The sequence below is a fragment of the Equus caballus genome, chromosome 29 (assembly GCF_041296265.1).
Source record: "Equus caballus isolate H_3958 breed thoroughbred chromosome 29, TB-T2T, whole genome shotgun sequence".
Classification (NCBI taxonomy): domain Eukaryota; kingdom Metazoa; phylum Chordata; class Mammalia; order Perissodactyla; family Equidae; genus Equus; species Equus caballus.
In genome coordinates this window covers 17,496,688-17,505,620 of record NC_091712.1, presented here as the reverse complement: position 1 = coordinate 17,505,620, position 8,933 = coordinate 17,496,688, and the positions used below count along the sequence as shown (strand labels likewise).

The window sequence follows — 8,933 nt, the reverse complement described above, 5'->3', positions numbered from 1 at the left end:
GAAATAATGCTGAAAGCACATTTTTTTCAAGGGCGGGGATGAGAGGAGGTTGAGTGTGCTCAAAGGCTCATGCACCTGACCTGACAGAGAGACAGTCCCCAGGTGTGCACATTCCTGTCCTTCCAGCCCCTCACGCCTGGCCTCCTCTAACGCCCACGACATTGACGATGACAAGATGGATCTATTTTAAATGGTCTGTTTTCTACTTGGTACAATTCATAAGTCTCTGTGTGTCACGATAGCTAGTGGAAAAAATGAAATTATTTACGTTATGAGGGAAAGCAAGCCTGGAATGCAAGGGACGCAGACCAACTCACTTCATGTCAGCGCTCTCTCAAGACTGAAGACAGGTCCTACGCGAGAAGAATTTTATTCACTTAAGGAGAAGACCAACCTTTACACTCTAACAAAAGGGTTCATTTTTATCTTCAGCTTTTTATTCTCTCGGTTGCCGGAAGATGGGGGGGAAATCACCTTAAGTGCTTGCTGCCGGGTTTTGTGACGAGAGTAAGGATGGAGAAGCGTGAACGGTCTTGGGAGACGTGCATTACCTTGACCTTAAGAGATGATGCGTCCTGATTGGCTAGCTCTGCTGCCCTCTCCCCGGGGGTCAACAGGGTCATAATTACAGAAGAAATAGAAAAGTAGGGGATCAAACAAGCCCGCCGCAGTGGCGGGCGCTGGCAGGGGAAAGCTGCGCCTCCGTGCTTGCCTCTAGGTGGGCTCGAGTCCCCTGGGTCGGCCCGCCCAGGCGAGGCGCGTGACCCGCGCCAGACCGCGCGGGGGGCGGGGCTAGAGGGCAGTGGGCGTGGCCGTCCACGTGCGCACATTTGTCTCCTGTGCTCGCGGGCGGACAGGTAGGGGCAGGCGTGGAGTCGGGGTGTCCCGGGGCGGGAAGACTCCCCGTGAAGCCCCCGGGCAACGCCCCTGCCCCGCGCCCGTGGCCGAGTAGGGAGCGCAGGGGTCGATTTCTGGAGGAGGAGGCGCGTGCGTCTCCGTGGCTGTCCGGCTGGGCGACGACGGGCCCGCACACCGGCAGCGGTGTTTCTGCTCCATCAAGGACCCCCAGAGCGCAGGCATCCGGTCCAGGCGGCACCGCAGGGCGCCTCGTCCAGGCTTCTGGGGGAGCTTCTCTGGACCGCGAAGGCCGCCCCGTTGGGAAACCGCGCACGCCACACGAATGCACTTGGATAGATTCGAGGAGAGGAGCCGTAAAATCGAAAATCATGGCAAGTGCCAGGGTGGAGTCCAGGGGCCTCCAGCGGCCAGCCCCGCGCCCGGGTGGCTGGCCTGATTAGCCGCTCCTGATCGGCGGCAGCAGGCTCAGTAACCACAGCGACCGCCTCCCCGCGGCCCCGCCCCGCCCCGGGACGCCCCGCCCCCGCCCCGCCCCCGCCCCCCCATTGGCCGTCGGCCCCAGCGCTCCCCGAGGCCACCAATCGCCGGCCGCGTCTCCTTACAAAGGGTGGAGAGAGCGGCCTGCCGAAAGCCAGGCTCGGTTTGCGAAAGCCAGGCCGATGGCTTAATAGAAATTAACGTGAACTCCAATCAGAGAAGCAAAACGCGAGCAGGATTATCCGACCGTATATATGCAAGGGAGCAGCCCCTAATAGCCGGCCCTGGAAAGGTATCTGTGGGGACAGCGATCAGATTGTACTCATCCTGGGTGTCTATCGAGACTCCAGTGCGGGCTCCATCACCGCGTCACTTCCCATCTGGGGGTCTCCGTTCCCTCAGTTTAGAGAAGCCTGGACAGTCAGGACCATTCCAAATTTCCAACTCTAAATTTCTATGAACGGCAGAGTCTGAGTCAGCTCTGGGAGCCAAGGCTGTTTAGCATGCAGGCTTGGACCCTAAAGCCCCAAGTGGGAGGCTGCTCTGATTTTGCTACTTTCTTTGCCTCTGTCTGCACAGAAAGAAATAGCTGTCTCATTCCCCTTTGCCGGGGAAAAAAAATCAATAGGTGTTTAATCTGCAAGGGAGATGACTTTCCCATCTAGCCCAAGGAGATGTGGGACGTCTCTCGGGTGAGGATTGATAGATGTGTCAGATGTCAGAGCCGCGGGGGCCATAAACAATCCCACCAACCCCCTCGCTTTACGTGATGAGGAGTCTGAAGCCCAGAGACGCTGCTAGGGACTTGCGCAAGACCCAGCTGTCAGAGCCCAGGTAGAAATCAATGTCCTTTCTGCCACACCATGCTGGACGGCTCTGACCATTTGCTTTCCTCAGGGACCCCTGTTTGCTGTGCCTCTGCCCCTACTTCTTTCTCTTCCTCTCTCATTGTCCAATGATAATTGGTAACATACAAATCCTTGCCCTGGGAACCTCAGAGGCAAGGATGGAGCTGAGTTTTCTGATCCTAGCCAAGGTGGATTCCTTGAAAAAAAGAAGAAGCTGCCTTTAACTTGGCCACATCTGAAGCTCTGAAGTATTCCAGTGATTCTTCAATATGCAGGCTTTGACTTTGCGGGACTTTCCAAGCCTTAAAGAGCAGTGATCAGGCATTAGGTCAGCAGTATAATGGCTGATGGCTCTTATTTCCCAAACCCACAACACAGAATCGCCTGGATTTGGGAACTGTAAAGTCTTACAGCTGTCCAAGAATAGATTTCCTCATTTTACCAATCCCACCTCATTCTCTGTACCTGCATCCTGGGCAGCCTCTTCTACCCCAGCATCGAGCATGTACCGAACTGCTACACATCTCACCAAAAGATGCAGGCGCTTAACGAGCTCACAAAGAATAGTTGCCCTCGGAGAGCTTACAAGGCTATTGGCGAAGCAGAGCATCTGTCTGCAATGACAACCACAACATGCCTACCAGCCTGTGGGTACAAATGAGGTCACATCAATATTAATGCTTAGCTTTTGACAACTCAGTGGCCCCACCAGCATAACTGCAAGACCCAGGTGCCTCCGCCCCATGGGGGGCCTCAGGGTCTCTCTCACATATGCTCATGGAGTCCTCCTATGTTCTTTTTCTGCAACCGCCTGTGGTCCAGAGCCTGAAAAGCCATTTAAAGCCAATACTTCCCTATTGCCACTGATGGCTCTGCCTCCTTTCCCCTTTGACCCCCTCGGGCCGCATCAGAGGCCTGCTGTTACCTGTGGATGTTTCTTGGGAATCCCAGAACCACAAAACCTCTGAAAAGTCCAACTGTGGCATTGCTCTGCAAGCCCGCTGCAATGGAGGCATGATGCCTTCCACGTGGCGTCGACAGGCCCGTCCTCACCTCTGGGTCTCCCCCTACATTCTCCCTCCTGTGGCCCATTTCTCTCTTACATCTCACCACTCAGATGTAGAAGTTTCTTCTCCTGGAAGCCTTTGCCCTTCCAGGCCTGCAAATAGAGCTCAGGAGCCATCAGCTCAGCAGCTCCTTTCACAGAATTAGTCTCTGCGTCCCAGTTGTGCAGAGGTACCATCCTCACCTCCCAACACACACGCATACAGAGCAGTGTATGAGAAAAGCCAAATGGGTCGCACAGACAGCAGATACCCCAGAGTTTCCAAAAAGGTGGCACCTGGGGGCTGGCAGTGTCCCAGAAGATTTCAGCAATGAGGATGGACCTGAGTTGGGCCTTTAATAAATAGCAAGCAGAACATTCCAGGCATAAAGGAAGGCAACTAGTTAGAACTGGAAGAGCGTGATTGGAGAACAAGGAACATATCAGCTTCCCTGTAGTAGGGTTCCTGCAAAAGAGACTCTGAAATAAAATTTATGATAATGAGTCAATGTGTGAAGACAGAGATAGAAATTCAAAACTGTGCCTTCAGGAAAAAGTTGAGATTGAAAGTGTCGCATATCCGCTCTGCAGTCAGCCTGGTTTTCGTTCCTTTGTGGGTGATCTGCTCTTTCTCTGCAAACTTTTAGAATACTCTTTATTTTGTTATGATTTGTCTTACCTCTCCTATTTGGCATCCTGTGAGCCTTTTAATCCTAGGTATTTTCTCTTTCTTTGAAGAAATATATTTCCATTATTTCTTCAAGTGTCCCTCCTCTCTGTTTGAATTTTCCCTACACTTGGGATGCCTATTATCTGGATGTTGGCATTTGTATATCTACTCCATGTGTTTTTTGTTTGTGTGCTGCTGTATCTTTACCTTTCTTCCTCTGCCTTCTAGGAGAGCTCCTCCCCCTGATGTTGCAGCTCACTTGTTCATCTGCAGCTTTTTACCCCATCTATTGTACTGTGTGTTTCAACTGGTATATTTTTCATCCCTAATCTATCCTTGTATTAGTCTGCTAGGGCTGCCATAACAAAACACTACAGTCTGGCTGCCTTAGACAACAGAAATTAATTTTCTCTCAGTTTTGGAGGCTGGAAGTCCAAGATGAAAGTGTTGGCAGGGTTGGTTTCTCATGAGGCCTCTCTCCTTGGTTTGCAGGTGGCCGCCTTCTCACTGTGTCCTCACATGGCCTTTTCTGTGTGCATGAGCATCCCTGGTGCCTCTTGATCTTCTCATAAGGACACCACTCCTATTGGGTTAGGGTGCCACCCTTGTGACCTCATTTAACCATAATCACCTCCTTAAAGGTCCTGTCTCCAACTATAGTCACACCGGGGGTTACAGCTTCAACACATGACTTTGTGGGGGACACAATTAAGTCCATGACAATATTCATGCTTCTTTTTTATCATTTATTCTTCTTTCACACTACAAATTCCTTCTCTTATCATCTGAGAATATTTATCATACTTATTTTAAATTCTTATCCATCTGTCTAATCCATGTCAAATGGTTTGTGTGTCCATTTGCTGGTTTCTGTTGCGTGAGTGGCACTCCTTAAGTCTCTGGCTGTTTTGGCTTGTGCATTCCCACTCCCTTGGGCACACCAGCTCTTCTCTCTATTCCCCTGGGAGTATTCAGCTATTGTATCAGTTCTGACAAGTTCCAGAGAGGGTAGGAGAAGAGCCCCAGAGCAGAGAGTCCCAGGTTCCACTGTCCTACAGGTGACCAATCACTCCCACTGGCCAACAGGGCACGAGATGTCTCCTCTGGTCAGATTTCACTTCTGAGACTCCTAACTATAATCCCCCAGGCCTGGGGTGGGGGAGGGCAGAGGAGTGAATGTTGAGAGAAGCTGGTCTTCTCAGCTCTCAGCCCAGCAGGTGGCACGGCCTTGATACCACCCTACGCACCCCTGCATGGCATTCCAGACGGTAGCTGCTGATTTCTGCAGGCAAGGCAGGCGATGGGGTGAGGCAAGGGGAGAATCTCAAATGCTTTCCTCTGGCCCTTCTTGCCCTGCTGCCCTATCTGCCCTCTGCCCCAGGTGCAGCCATCTGCTTCCCCACCACATTTACCAATTCAAAACAGTTCTCAGGCTCCCCAGAGTTTCTCCTAGTTTTCAGGTTAATTCCTGAAATCCAGCTTTTCCTTTTGCCTCCATAGTTTCTCCAGTGCTGTTCTGAGATAGCCCAACAGCAACCTGAACTGATTCACCATCTGCATAGAAACCAGAAGTTGATGGTTATGTCTAACCAAAAAAGAAGGAGGAGGGGGAGGAGGGATGAGGGGTGGAGGAGGAGGAGGAGGAGGGAGGAGGGGTGGAGGAGGAGGAGGGAGGAGGGAGGAGGGGTGGAGGAGGAGGAAGAGAAGGAGGAGGAGAAAAGAAGGTAGCTAAAATGTATCCCTTTCTACCCAACAGAGCAAAGTCCAAATTCTTTTGGCACCATGTTCAAAGCAGAGCCTTCCCACCCCCTCATTAACTGCTACTGTGCATTCATTTAACAAACACTTGGAGCCCCTGTTCTGTGCTGGCACTGGGGGAACACTGGTGAGCAAGCCAGACCGGCTCCATGCCCTGTGGAGCCTGCAAACTCCAGGCTGTAGTGGGAGCTGTAGGCAGAGGTTCCCAGCGCAGGAACCGTGGGAGGCGTTCAGGTTGGATGGTGCAGGAACGCAAAGGAGGGTGGCGTGGCTGAGCAAGGTGCTCAGAGGTAAGGGTGGTAGGAGGTGAAGTTGGAGAGGGAGGCAGGGCCGGATCTTGAAGAGCTTTGTAATCTAACATAAGGAGCTGGAATTTTACTGTAAGTACAATGAGACACCATTGCAGAGTCTTAAGCAGAGGAGAGGCATGATCTGATTTACAGTCATAAGTACCACCCTGGCTGCTGTGTGGCTAATGGGCCACAGCATTATCTAGAGAGGAATCTTCTTGGCATGGGGAGAAGAAATGCATTCAGTTGTCTCGAGTAGACGTCTCCCTTCTGGACTTTACTTACCCCAGGAGGGGACGTTGGTATGGCTATCTCACCCAGTCTAGCCTGGGGTACAATGGGGTTGTGGCCTTCAGCTGTATAAATCAAACTTTTTTGACTTCTCTGGAAGGAATCAGTCCCTCAGAACCTCTGGGCAAGGGGATGAAATTGAGTTTCCAGACCTACAAAGCTGTGAACTGGATCCTGTCCCACGTCCTGCCCACCTGTGAGGTCCTATGAGCCGCAGGTGAGAGCGCTCAACCCCTCTCGGCTGCAACCATCTGCTTTAAACCATTCTCATGTTTGTTGAACGAGTGAATGATCAAATGAAAAAATAAATAGATGGCTAGCTGGTTGGCTGGTTGGTTGGTTGGATGGATGGATGGATGGACGGAAGGAACCACTGTGTGTGTGTGTGAGTGTGTGTGCATAATAGACAGAGAGATTAAGAAAGTTGGAGACCTATTGGGAAAGGTCCCAGGGCGAGGGAGATGATGGATCAGGAGCACCAGTGGAGAAGCTGATGGCGCCTCTAAAGCACCCCTACTCATTCCGGGACACCCCTCCACCAGGCTTCCAGGCTCTTTGGCTGCCTAGAGACCTACGTAAATGGCCTGAAGCGAGTGGTCATGATCTCCCCAAGTCCTAAGTCCAGTCACCTCTCCCAGTCCCTGCGGTTGCATTCACCCTTCTCTGGGCCTGCACACTTTCCACCTCCCCAAGTTCCCCTCCAGCCCTGGGTAGGGTTAGGAGCACCCAGCAAGAAAGAAGGGGGCTGTGGAGCTGCTGAGACGCCAGGTCAGGGTTCCCAGTGGGGCCAGAGACAAAGGGCAAAGCAGAACCCTCGCCCCCCAGTAAGGCTAGTCCTCTGGCCCCCAAGGACCCACCGTGCACAAACGGGGGGCTGTCGGGTGCCAGAGTGGTGAGCACAGCCCCCAAATGCTCGTCTCACCAAGTCGTTGCCCTGCCTCCCAACCTGGCCTTGAGAGCGGAGTCCAAGACAGACCAACGTGCCGATGCGATCTGTGAGGGTCGCGCGCCGGCTAGGAGTCGCTGCCAGCGCTCTGGTCTGAGCCCTGCGTCGGAGCAGCCGGGCAGGTGGCAGGCGCCGGTGCACCGGACTCCAGACAGAGAAGAAAGCTTGATATGAACAACGTGCCGCCTCAACAGGACCAGGAAATGGGGAACAGAGTGCGACGGTTTCGCTGTGAGTCCACTCTGCTTGGGAAATGCGGCTTCTCTGCTTCTGGCGGGAAGCGCCACGTGCCCTGCGAGCAGGAGGCCGGGAGGCCAGGAACCGAGCTTGCGCGGGCCCGGAGGTCTGCCGCGACGGCCGCTTGGGGTCTCCTGCAGGGTTCCAGCCGGAGGGAAAGGCTGTCCACGCGGGCTGAGGCAGGCGGCTCCTCTGCCCTCGCCTTTGACCCCTAGACACTGCAGCATGTAAACAGCCGTCATCCCACAGACGGTGTCCAGAAACACAACCTCGCTCGCTGACCCGCAGCCCCCATCTGAGCGAGATGGCCACGCTCCCACAACCTCCCGCACCCCACTCCCTGCAGACTGAAGGCCCTGCCCCAAGTCCCCAGGGGGCGCATCCTTGTCTGTGGTCACCCAGGCTCCCTGCCCAAAACCATCTTCCCCAGAGCCCCTGGGCTCCATGACTGCCCGGAGACAGACCACAGCCCTCATCTCCAACTAGCAGAAGAAATCCGGTTAAAACAAACTCAAGGGCTGGGAAAAAACGCTCTCATCAGTGCTGGTAGACACATCAGTTATTACGGATTTTAAATATCAAAACATTTCCTTAAAATGAACATACTCTTTGATTAAACATTTCCACTTCTAGGAATCTATCCACAAAAAAATAAGCAGGAATGTGGAAAAAGAAAAAAAAAAAAGAGGAAACAACCTAAATGCCCAACAGTAAGAGATTAAATGATCTCTTGTACTTTGAGTCAACAGTTCATGCCCCTATGAAACATGTTTTGAGTACACATTCTGATAAATAAATATGTATTTATGTACTTATAAATATATACAATTAATAAATATATAAATGCATAAATATGTATGTGTGTATTTATAAGTTATATATGAGTACTATTGAACTAAAAATGTTTTTGTGCTAAAAAATATAAGAGACGGAAATTTTAAGCAATATTTAAAGTTTTTTAGGGTCAGCCCCGGTGGTCTAGTGGTTAAGTTCAGTATGTTCTGCTTCAGTGGCCAAGGTTCAGTTCCTGGGCACAGACCTACACCACTCGTCTGTCAGTGGCCATGCTGTGTCAGTGGCTCACATACAAAAAGAGAAAGATTGGCAACAGATGTTAGCTCAGGGTGAATCTTCCTCAGCAAAAAAAAGAAAAAAAATATTTAAAAATTTTTAAATTTTATTTTATTCATTAATACTATAGAAGTATTTACACTTAGAGAAAGCAATGTGATTTTGCATATGCTTAATTATTTCTTAAAATCTTAGTTATTACTTTGTGGCACAAAAGTTGAAAGTGTAATATATTTCAATACTTAGTTGTAGTATTTGCCATAATTGAAAACAATCTTTTATAAAGACAGATACAAATAGGAAAAAGGCATAATTGGGCACACTTACTAAATCAAATTAATTTTTCATTTTCATATACTAAGTATACAGAGGTTTTTACTGAAATTATGCTAAGTAAATTTTCTGCTTCTATGATATCTATGAATAGGTCTTACACATTTTA

The 8,933-nt window shown here is 50.8% G+C and overlaps 1 long non-coding RNA gene across 1 annotated transcript; it reads left to right on the top strand.

Moving 5' to 3' along the window:
* Nucleotides 1-859: 859 nt before the first annotated feature.
* On the top strand, nt 860-8,106 carry LOC138921421 (uncharacterized). The gene is made up of 4 exons (XR_011433978.1): nt 860-1,229; nt 5,399-5,476; nt 5,655-5,783; nt 6,338-8,106. It is a non-coding gene; the product is annotated as an uncharacterized lncRNA (long non-coding RNA).
* Nucleotides 8,107-8,933: the final 827 nt, after the last annotated feature.